Raw genomic sequence first — 12867 nt, forward strand, 5'->3', positions numbered from 1 at the left:
TCAGGACATGGAGGAAAGAAAACCTCAGAGACGCCAGAAATCTCTGCCGCGATGACCAATGCGGGGAACTGCTGACCTGACGGCATGTTTTGATTTTAGTGACCGCAAATAACTTTGAAGCATGACTGCTGACCGTACTGCAGCCCAGTGAACCCATCTCGCCAAGGAAACGACAAGGTGCGGATTCCGTGGGCTTGTTAACGGAGCGCAGATAGTGCGCTGTTGCCATTAGCACCGCTAGCTGTGCCATACATTTATGTGCCCTTTTAATTAAATATTTATGTGTAACCGGCAGAGAAATGTGCGGTGCAATATCAACCAAAGCACTACAGGCAAATCTTGGCATAAGCAGATGCATATACTTAGCGTTGAGCATGGTGAGCAGAACAAGGTGGTCGTGGCACTGAAGAGCTGAACAATAAGCAGAGCAACCTTCGGCAGGGTTTCGTTGTACAGTCCGAGTGGTCACGCGTTTGGGTGAGTTTTGGCAAAGAGGAAAGCAAACAAATTGGCCGTGTAGCTGCGAGGTTCGCTGAGAATGACAGAAATGTTCAGAAAGTTTGATGCCAGGAATTCTTGGCCTGTTAAAACAATTTACGTAAGCAAGTCATTAGGCAATATAAAAATCGAGCGTGGTGGCGCTACCCACGGCCCCACTTCAAAGGGGACGCTCATAGCATTCATTAATCCAGCCGACGCGTAAGTGCGCATATGCGTAAGCGTAGTGGTGCCACGTCAGTATGTCACGGTGTGCAAGAAAAATTTATTGCACATACTTTAAACTAACGCCGTGAAGTGAAACACAGTTCTAACAATGCTATAATATGTAAGAATAGTCCGGCACCCATATTTCTTACAATCTGAATGAAGTTCCTTGTCAATCTGCACAGTTGGAGGGTATCTAAAATTTTTTAGTATGCAGAGCAAAGTAGAAACGTATCGACGTCTTCATCTGTGAATATGGCTTCACACCGTAGGCTGTGTTGTTAGCACAACTTGTAATGTGACATAAATTTAGCTTGAGTGTATCGATCAACTTCATCTGCTAAATATATTAAAACAACGTCAGAAATAAATCTATACTGTAACATTGTAGATAATTTGCATAACAGAACATTATCATTACGGAAACCTCCCATATCGTCAAATTCAACAACAAAATCTGGGGACAGCTACGGTATTTATTTATTGGAAGTACGGGAAAAGTAGCTTCGACTCTTCGCAGCGCTGAATGACAGACAGGGTAGGGAAATCATAGTCTAAGCAATATTGTCAGCCTTACTACTTTACACGCACCTCGTGAAAATATCAAACACAAATGTTATTGCGAGGCGATCGCAAGTGGTGTCATCGCTATCAATCTTGTGCTAATTTGGGCAGCTCGGTACCTACTTGATTGAAGAATAAGCGCTATTGAAGGAGACAAGACTAGGCGACATACAAGACCGCGTGCGTATGCCGTCTCCGCTTATCCCTCTCATAAGCTGTGTTACATTGCTTAAGTGTCACCTTTAGACTATCTTTTCCAGATGTATAAATGAAATTATATTCGGGCGTTTTACGTACTAAATGCACGATTTGGTCATGAGGTACGCTGTGGTGGAGGGCTCCGGTTTAATTTTGACCAGCTGGGGTTCTCTATCGGTGGCCCAGTGCACTGTACATAGGTGTTTATGCATTCGACCCTCATCGAAATATGATCGCCGTGGCTCTGAGTGAAAGAAATTCAGTGAACCCCTGCCTGTGTTGCAACGGGAACATAGCTTACCCTTACAATTTTCAAAATCTTATGACAAAATTCAACCTGCGGTTGCTTTCGGGTCTGTATCCCTGTCCTTGGCATCAACTTTTCTTTTGTTTACTTAGGTATACCATCGACTATACATTCTGCAGATCACACAGCCTGCCTAAGTTAACCTCGTCCACCTAATTTAAGCCAAAATGTCATCTACCCGGGTTATATTTCTTCTACACGCTCATGAGAGGGCAAAAAGACACAAATAATGATGAACAACACAGGACGGGATTGTGTCTTTTCATTCTTTTTTTAGATCACCCTGACCTTCGCTGAATGCCTTAATTCTTTAAAATGGCAATTATTAACCTTGGTAAACATCCCATATTGCTCAAATGCAACTTTGATCACGGAGCCCACTTTAATTTGCACATGGTATATATAGCAGATGTCTGTAAAATGTAGAAAGACGAGTTCAACATGGATTACAAGAAATGATTAGCTCACTATTTCGGACATCGAAATATTTATAAAATATCAGCCATGCCAAACATCAAGATAAAACAAAATCATAGACTATCAGAACACCAAACTCATACGGGAGCACTGGCTAAATCAACTTACATATCAAAGAGCCTTAAGAAGATATGCGAATTAACTGTTTAACCAATAAATTTTACATAGAGTGTGGGTGTAGGCCAGTTGGTTATTCATGATTTTCGCAAGTTACCACAAGAAAACACCACACTTTAAGGGACAACGACCACTTCGTGTTGTCCCTTTCTTCAAGTCTCGCGTTTTCTTGCGGTAACTTCCCAAAATAATCAATAAATTTTTATAAGTATGTACGTGCATAACCTAATGAAAGAGCGCGCACATTCCATGGCTACCAGAAGCGGTATTCTAGCACCTAGACTCTCGAAAGCAAAACATATATTTGACTAATAATATTCAGGCCCCACGGTTTCCTTCCTTTTCGTCCATATATATTGCTTATTTGCCTGTACGCGAACAGGTCTAAGCCATGCTGGTGTCTCGTGGAATGTCACCGCGTATAAGCAAGTCTCACTGAAGCTTAAAGTGCTGTATGACAAGTAACAAAGCAAGAGAAGTTCTCAAAGTACTCATGATATGAGAATGATGAAATGCTCGTGAAAAGGTACATACATTTGGTTGGTCAATAAGCATATTTCAGGTGATCAACGTTCTAGAAAACAACATATGCAGCGTTTACGCAACTTGAAAGCAGTAGTTTGGCACCACTGCAAGCCAGATCTTCAGTAAAGAATCTCATTCTAACTTCCCAGCTGTCCCTTTCTGTCTCGTTCACACACACACACACGCACACTATATATATATATATATATATATATATATATATATATATATATATATATATAGGAACGCGGCGTCAATTGACACGCCACAAAATTACCTTGGACCTGTTCACCTAATATGCGTACCAGCAAATAAGCAAGATCAAAGGTACTGAAATGAACAAGGAAAGATTCGCAGATGAGCATTCATACGCGGTTTCTTTAACAATAGAGTGGACTCCGCGTAAACTGTATTCGAAGGGACTTAAAACAAAAGGCCTTCCGTTTATCTGAAGTTTCATTCAAGCGGAACACACCTACAAACAACAACATTCAACAAAACAAAGACACCAACAAAAATCACCAACAATTGTTTTACTTAGGAGTGACGAGCACTGGAACACGAGTATCTATGTATTCGTCACTAGAAGCACCGTCTTCATCCCGAACTTCACCGTTCATATTTTAAGCTGTCTCTCCAGAGGAGGTAATTAGGGCAGTATGTCAGGTCTCTCAATCCTGGTGGTGTGAACGAAGCAGCAGTCACCACCTGACTGCAAGGTATTACCAACTCCGCGCATGAAAAACTCCCGATACAGCTGTCTGTTGCTCAATACGTTCTGCATAAGAGTATTTTTCCGAGCGTGAAAAAAAGCCCCTGAATACACGCAATATAGCCGCGCGACTGCCAGCTCGGTGCACTTTGCGTGCATTCGCGGGCTTCTTTAACGCTCGGAAAAAAAAAAAAAAAAGACTTTTATGTAACACGTATTGAGCAACAGACAGCAGTATGGGCAGTTTTTCATGTTGGTCTACAATTTCCGCATGAATAATCTTCATTGAATTATAACATTTGAGAAGTTGATTAATTAAATAAAACTAGTTATGTAATTAGACGGATCGCAAATAATAATCTGAGCATATTGAAGCGACGGCAAGCAACATTGCCTAGGTTCTGGCTACCTACGAGGCATTTGCATATTTTTTAATCTTGGTGCCTGATAGTTAGGACAGCCTGCATAAATGTTACAATGCGATTTAAAGCTGCCGTTCCATAATCGAGCTTGCCAAAGGGTGCGGACATTTATATTTTGCCTCTAACGTACAGTGATATAAAAGCTAAGAGAACTGTTAGACGTTGATGTTCCATCGTGAAAGCAGGAACGGTCATTCTTAACAGCATAGACTGGCTAGTTTATTTTAAGAAATATCACTCGTATATGGAAGCATCAGGAAACCGGGAGCATTTCCATAAATGTTCAAGCAGAGCACTGGCCCACTTTCGCTCTAAAGGAGGCATAAAGTAATTATTCGAGCAAGTTTCGTTGAGAAGGAAGGTCAGCATAATTTTTCCTCATTTTTTATAAAGCCGAAACGACTATGTCTTGAACGTAAGGTTCTTAACTGGAAAAAGAAACACATTTCTTTAAAACTAGAAAGTGTCCTACGAACACGGCTATCTTATTTTCTTGTCGTCCAGTTTGATATGGATAGGTGCAGGAGGCAGGGATTTAATTAGGGTGCCATGTTCAGACCAGATTAGGCAATCTGCGTAATTAATTCTTGCCTCGACAAATATCGGCCAGCGGCGCGGGAAGAATAAACGCATAACATGAAATGAGAGCTCAAAGTTCCGATCAGCCGTGGAAAGCAAGAGGCATACGCATGAGAAGGAAGGAGATTTGGCTTAACCGAAAACACACGGAAAAGCTAATTAGCGGGGACAGCAGGAGCTGTCCCCGGCAGAAACGGGAGGAAAACGTTCGTCAGCAATCGATTCTGCCAGATCGGTTATCGCGTATATTTAAGTTTTCGGAATTGTGATTAATCTTAAAGGTTTTCATTCGCAATGCTTTACGGAAGCAATACGCAGCTGATGATATTTTTTCTTTAATGTTGCCGAGTGAAAATGTGTGTATCAGCAGCTGGATGTACGTAGACTAAATACTGACCAAATTTGCCAGCGGCCCCGATACCAAGATGACCACTGCAAAAAAAAAAAAAAAGAAAGAAAAGAAAGAAAAATGTTGCATTCTGCCACACCGCATAATAAGAACACGCTTTAACACACTGCATAACACAGTAGCATAATATTGCTCCCTATTATGCGTTATTTCCTTCCTTTCTTTTTTTTTCTTTTTTTAGCACGTCATTTTGTCTACACTGACCGACTCTCCTCTGTGATTGCGGTGCGTCGCCGGTGAACACGAGATCATAGTAGCACATTCCGGGGGGATTGGCGCCGTTTTCTTTTATACGGTAGTTTGCTCTTCGACATAAAAAAAATAAGAAAAAAAGGATGGCTGCACGCGATCCTGAAGCACTGCCTCTGGCATATGAATGAACAGAAAAAAAAAAGAGCGCGAAAATGTGGTTCTTCCAGAGGAGCAAGTTTGCTGACAGGTTGGGATGTAGACCCGCACGGTGCACTTGACGTCGCTGAACAGTCTGCAGCTCTGGGGAATGTACACCTAAGGTGGGGTGAAGGTCTACTTCCCACAGAGGTGCAGGACAGAACCGGCAGCTCTAACAAGCTTCAATAGGTCCCCTCTGTTCGCACATGCGCTTATACGTGTTCGAATTCTACGTCATATATCATAGCTATAGGTAAAATTAATGTAGTGTCCTTTAATATGGCACCTTCTATCCTCCCCACTCCAGCCACGTAGGAAATGAAGAGTTTGAAGAAATCTCTTCTGTCTGGGAAGTAGCGGCATAATAGGAAGAAAAATAGAACGCCGACCAAAATGGGGTGTTCTAAAAATTCTTAAAGAATCTTTAGGCAACCCTATTTTGGTCCGCGTTATGTTTTTCTTTATTTCCAGCAACGCACGTTAAACGTAACTTACAGTTAATACGGATCCCGCGTAGAAACCCAAAGAACCTGCCCTTGGTGACGCCGCCTAGCTCACTGATAAGGAAAACATTAGCGCATAGGGCTCATGAGTACAGCAGGGCCGTGAACACACAATCGTTGCCAAGTTCTGAGGTACGGACTCGAAACCTCTGGTATAATGATCCCACTATTCATTTGTCCGTTCCCAATTCACAGGCTTAGCTCTCGTCGCTGAAGCGCGGTGGCTTGAAAACTCCACGCGACAGGTGTTGCTACGAACTACGTAACAGTTAGTGATTTGGCTACTGTATCTGCTGTCTCTGGTAGCTCGGAAAACAATCAGTTTAATTCAAGTGCTTAAGGGATACAAGATAAACTGTCCTTTAGAAAGACAATGTTCTAGCGATCCGCATAGCCACTTTACCAGAAATAGAGGAAGATGAACTAGCTGCGGCAACTAGATAATCTTAACCTTCGTCTGGTCTGGCAAGAGAACCAGGATTGGTGATGGGCTGCCGGCGTCTATAATCTGTTCAATAGTTCGCTTATCTACGGCAGTTGCTCACAGGGGAACTTGATTATGAGAAGGAAATTTCCGAAATAATAAAGATGTGTTGGAGCGTAAACGTTAGGCATTACGAAGTTATGACCGGCGGCTTACCAATATCATTGAAGGGAAAGGTGTTGGAGGTAAACAGAGAAGCTTCAGATGAATCTAAGGACTACACAACGAGGGATGGAACGAAAAATGACAGGCAGGAAGAGTCAAGGATAAGAAGACAGTGGTGTAGATCGCTGAGCAAAAAGGGGTAAACGACACTTTATACTTGACAATAAGTGCAAGATGTGGTGTCTGACAGGACGTGTAAGGAGTAGGCAGATAAAGGTGTGTTTTGTTATAGTTACACAATGTATACGAAGAGAAGGAAAACATGGCCGAGAATGGCAGAGAATTAGCTGACGTATTAAAACTAGTAAATTCGTAGGCAGTGGATGGGATCAGCTAGTGCAAGACAGGGGTAAATGGAGATCGCTGACAAAGGCCTCAGTAGACAGATTATGATGATGAGGATGATGATGATGATGATGATGATGATGATGATGATGATGATGATGATAGTAATGCTGCTGCTGCTGCTGCTGCTGCTGATCCTTAATCGCAAGCAATCTGCACTCCTGAACTACATTGCCAACTGCCGCAATACAGAGAAGAACGGTAATAACTAACGTATTGTTTAAACAGTGTTTTTAATAGATGCAACAAAGCGCTCAGCCGGATGTGAAAGTTTGCAAGAACCGAATGATACAACCAGCGCGAAATGGGACAAAAACACAAGAAAGGCGATAAACACAAGCGCTGACAAACATATATGGTTGTGATCAAGTGCGCCAGGTTATATATTCATGCTTTTTTGTAATGAACACCAGTTCGAAGTCGGCGGTTGTGCTTGTCGCCTTTCTTGTGTTTTCTGTCCCCCCTTGCGCTGGTTACATCATCATGGAATACCAACTAGCCCACACCTTGCATGCAAGAACAGAGCTGCAGGGTGCAAGTCGACAAAGTAATGGGGCGTCCGAGAAGGCGTTCGCAGGGCAGCACACAGCACACTTTAAGAGTTGCCCGCGTGCAGAGAGAGTTCCACCCGGGCGCTTTGTGCAAGAATGGCGCGGCTGGTGCTCGAAGTGAGTTTCCGGGCCGTCGAAAAGCCGCGCCTCGGTGCTGCCTCATGTCCAGTGGAAGCGGTGAAGGAGCCCAGGAGAATTAGGCCGAATTAGGCGCCGCTCCATTAGGAACAGGTGGAATCAATGCGGTGGACTCCGAGAGCGGCCTGCAGCGTCAGCGGCGGGAGCTCTCAGTGAGAAGAAATGGCCGCATTCAGACGCACTCCCACTCCCGTGCTGAACACAAGTGGAACCACCATTTGCTCTGGAGGCATTATTCAGTTAATGTTCACGTGGTGCTTTTGCTTTAGGGAGGAGAAATGCGGGCTACCGGTTCTCTTAACGAGCCTTGGGCAGTGTGCAAGCCCGTGCGTCTTATCCGAATTCCCACAAAAGTCACATAACAAAAAGCTAAGAAATATGATTACATTTCTTGCTTTAATTTTTCATTTTCGCAAAACACGTTATTGAATTGGTCAATACTGTGCGAATGACACAACAGTAGCAATGTTCTAGCACTATATTTTGCATGTATAAATACAGCAATAACGTGACCGAGGATCACCTATGGCAGTATGGTATTGTAGAATGACGTAATACAACGGAATTGTGCAAAACGAAAAATGTACAATACAGTAGCAATGGTACGTGTAGCAAGCTTGCCTAACATAAAACCACGCAGAAGTGTATACAGGAAAAGAAAGGCAACTGTACCTTACGACGTTACCTGTCACGAGTTTATCAAGTCAAAGGGCAAGAAAGACAGGTGTAACACCTTCACACAAAGCTGTCCTCACATGTATTGCAGATGTGTTCCCAAGTATACTCGCATACTTCAGTTTGCAATGTTCAAGTTTGCAATGGCGCTGCGCTACCTCACTGAAGCATTTCTCGTGCGCGTACATCTGTTCATTTGAATACTACTTCATTTGGGTTCGAATGTAAAGTGGCGTCAAGTGGTGTAAAGCGTATGTAAAGTGACACTGCATAAAACGTTGGTCTAGCGCAGCGCCAACTCTGTGGGTTTTCAAGAAAGCGAATTACAAAGGAAAAAACAGAGAATAATAAAAGCGGAGTATTACGGTAGTGCCATTGTCCAAAAAATACGGTATTCGTCGCGCTAGAACCATTAATTTTACGACATATTACATTATTCACTTCGCCTGTGTCACCCCTGGCGATAACATTTGCGGAAACTGCTATATAAAAACAGCAGTCAGAAGCCACGGGAACGATCCAAGCTTAACATACGCCAAGAAATGACGTCCCTTTTGAACATCAACGCTTTAACTTCGTTGTAACGCATAAGAAAGCCCTAATTAAATCCCCTGGGTTTCCGACGAAGATCCTGCCATAAGTTAGTTTAGCGCGCCTGAAACTTTTACAGCTCATAAAACGCAGCCCAGGACCCAAACATCGAATGAAAGAACTCCAAGTCATGGATTAAAAGGGAAATTCATAAATAATATAGAATACCTCTGCGAGATTACGAGAAAGAGAGTCTGTTAATATGCGCAGTAAGCCGTTAAGATCACTGAAGGAGAAGGCGAGGCGACAATCACTTTATATGATTCCAAATTTTATGTTCTCCGCCCGTACTTTCACTGCCAGCAGTACTCCAGAAAATCGATAAATGTGCCGCTGGTCAGATACTTATAAATAGCATAAGAAATTACAATGGTGCGCTATGGAGACATTTCTCGCTACGTTCGGATTACGTCGCACGGAATAGGTCCAGGTGAACTGAAGAAACAAAATACGAAAATAGGTTGTTGATCTTTGGTTATTATATCCAGCGTTGTTAAATTATCCATAAATAAGATCGATGAACGATACTGGCCATTGCGGCTTAGGGGCGTAACTGAAAGGAGGAAGTGCGCTCAGGCTACCAAAACCAAGAAAAAAAAAACACGTATACAGCATAACACCAAAATGAACACACGGGTATTCCATTCCGGCAACACCCACATAGTTCTAAACACCCATGAAAATTCGGAATGTACAAAGCTGAGACAAAACCGTTGCCCATGTACGGGTGTACGGACCATTGTCCAGTATGATCACTTTACATTTTTTGTGCCTATTCTTGCCCGAATCGTTGTTGTACACCCTTTCTTTCTTTTCCGCAGAGATATCCTCCCATCGGATGTAACCGTGCTTTTCTTTCCTTTTAACTTTCTCTGTATTTTGTTCGCAATAAAGTCGAGAGAAGCTCTACAGAAGGCGCGGCAAAATGCACATATCTTCATACTGGATAATACTTTGTATTAGTTGGGCTGCAAACGGTTCCATTCAAATAATTAAAGAAAATAAATGGCTAAAATCCTCGTACATTCCAGCCAACGCGAGATGTACTGAAATATGTTGATAAGGCAGCATAACACGATAAAAGGGGCACAGAACATGGAAATTATATGTGGCTTTTCACCATCCCAAAAGAACATAATAATAAAAAGATAGCGATAGGTTATTTAGAATCACTTTTTTTCTACATATTTATTCGCGTTTACAATGAACACAGTGCAAGTGAGAAGTAGGCAAAGAAAGTACAGAGACAAGATTTCAAAAACAATATTTGCTTCAATCTCGTAAACAAGAAAAGCTGAACAGCACTGCTCGTGCAAACTACGCAACGCAAACACTAGTCTTTCAAATTGCCTCTTTAATAAACACGAATTTCTTGCTACTGGAAATACTGAAGGCAGGTTTTTTGGCTTGTGCCTTTAAAGGGGCAGCAAGGACAATCTTGATGAGCAGCCTCTGACTTTTGCTCAACACGCAAGCACCATGTGACCACCTTCGATTATTTATCTCATAATTTTGTGTGCATGGCAGCGCACAATTTTTAAATGCAGATGTTATTTGTAATAGCTGCATTTTGCATTCCGTAGACACCTCTGTCTTGCTACTGCCCGCGTCTGCAATTGCATATTAAGCATAATTTTGCATTTTGTATTTACTACACACTTTTCAACCTTTCCCGGGTACAGTGTGAAATGTACTTGGGTGATGTTGCCCATTCAGACAAACTGACGCCCTTAGTCGCATTTCCTGAGGGTGCTGCCCGAATTTATACTGTGCGACTCAAAATGTCTCAAATCAAGGAAATGCATGGTTGTGAAGACAAGAGAACAAAATAAAAAGACTGGTTAAGCAGGGTTTAACGTCCTTACATAGCACCAGCGCTAGAAGAGACACAGTAATGAAGGACTCAGGAACATTACAGCGAACCTGTATTTTCGAACCTTAAGGAACTTTCCTGACCGTGTCTGCTGGGTGTTGCTGCAGGTGTCGCGCCGAATAGCTCATAGCTAAAAAAAATTCATTTACGAGGCCGATGCTTGAATCGAACCTCAGTCACTCAGCACGGCACCCACTGCTCCACCCATTACGCCACAATGGCGCGCGTATATAATTATATCGTGCGAACTCCAACCAGCTCTTTGAGATGATCGCCGCGCGTGTCACATTACCTAGCATTGGTGGGCGAGAGCAGAAGCCCTCGTGCCAGTTTCCTTCACGCCAAGGACGTGGGAATGACAGGCACATATTAATAACGTTTGATTGCCCGCTGCATGAAAGCTTCGCTTCTCATAGATACCAAGATTTAAATTGGTAATGCATATTTTTTTTCTGACCACCTGTAGTTAATTAATCTGCGCCTATATGCAAGCGCGCGATCGTTTTTTTTTTTACCTTTTGCCTGCATCGAAAAAAGATACTAAGTAAATGCTGCAAGACAGAGCGATGGGTCTCGAATGAAAGGTCATCATTGCTGATCAGTAACACAAGAACGGCCCTGTGGAAGAACTCTCTGTTGAAACAAAAGTAAATAATGATTTGACTTGAAAATAATTCCGCGCCGGTATATATATATATATATATATATATATATATATATATATATATATATATATATATATATATATATATAGAGAGAGAGAGAGAGAGAGAGAGAGAGAGAGAGAGCAGGCTATCCTGCACTTACGGAACAGAATTTAGGAATGAACAGACAGAAATCATCAAGAGAAAAATCACTAGTTACCCACTCACGTGAGGAGGAGGAGAGAGACAGTAAAGAGAGAAAAGGCAGGGAGGTCAAGCAGACGAGTGTCTGGTTTGCTACCGTACACTAGGGGAAGGAAAAGGAGGAACAGAAAGAGGAAAGCGGGATAGAGGGAACACTGTCTGTGCACGCAGCAAAGTGCTTGGAAATCAGTCAAGTCAAAGAAAGTGATCCGTCGATACAATAGGCTGCCGTCAATCTAGGTGGTTCATAGGTGCAGTGATGCACGTTGAAGTCACCAGTGAAGACCAAGGATCCGGTGGGCGTCAGCAGTACGTTGCAGTGCGTGGCAGTGTATATTTAAGCTAAACCCCGGCCGGTCTGACTTCAGTGCGAATACGTGAAGATGCACATCAAGTCTACACGCGGTTGCAGAGGCCTGTCGACTTAAAATGTTGCAGCAATGCTTTCATTGCTTTCTGCGCCAGCGACTCCCGCGGCCACTATCCTAGGGCCTTCGTTTGAAAAAATGGTCTAGAGACCAGTCGCTTTAACAGTATTGGGATAGGTTCACGCTCAATGTCGTACTGGGAACAAAGATAGAAAATGATTTCAAGAGGTTCAGTCCTACCGCAAGAGTTCCAAGTGCGTGTTGACCTATTTTCCATGAAAAACGAGTAAACCTTTGTAAGTTTCACCCAGAGGCAGGAATTGGCACAGTAATGTCGCAAAAAAGCGTAAAACTTTTGATGGCACTTGTAACTTTAAGCAAGGAAACAGTGTACGCAGACGGCAGTTCGAAAAATTAAGTGAAGTTCAATAAGTGCGTTTTAGCCAGTAAATAAAGTATATTTTTTTGCAACGTCAGTTCAGGATACAGAACCGCAGGGAGATTAGGTGGACATAATTTCCAGTTGACTCTATACTCCACAAAATAGGAAGCAAGATATAGAAACAGAAAGAGGGAGAAGCCCGAATGAAGTAAAGGGCGTACCACTCGAGGAATATAATGCACAAACCGACGTACCCAATTTTAATATTGATGTATTCTGATATAAAGAGCTCTGCTCATTTTTCTTGCCCAGATTGTTGTTTCTTTTTGTAAGTTTGTTGCCTTACACTTTATTTTTGACTGCCGCCAGTGAATAGCCCGCCTGCAAATTGCAAATTTGGCGTGGCGACGGGGTATTATTGTCGGCAAACAAGGAACAAGACCAGTGAAAAGAAACCAGAACTCAAGTAGTAATACACAACACAAAAGCAAATGAAGGTTGCGAGAAAGTAGACATTGCAAAAAAATAAAAGACAAACA

The sequence above is a fragment of the Dermacentor andersoni genome, chromosome 5, assembly GCF_023375885.2.
Source record: "Dermacentor andersoni chromosome 5, qqDerAnde1_hic_scaffold, whole genome shotgun sequence".
In the NCBI taxonomy this organism is placed as follows: domain Eukaryota; kingdom Metazoa; phylum Arthropoda; class Arachnida; order Ixodida; family Ixodidae; genus Dermacentor; species Dermacentor andersoni.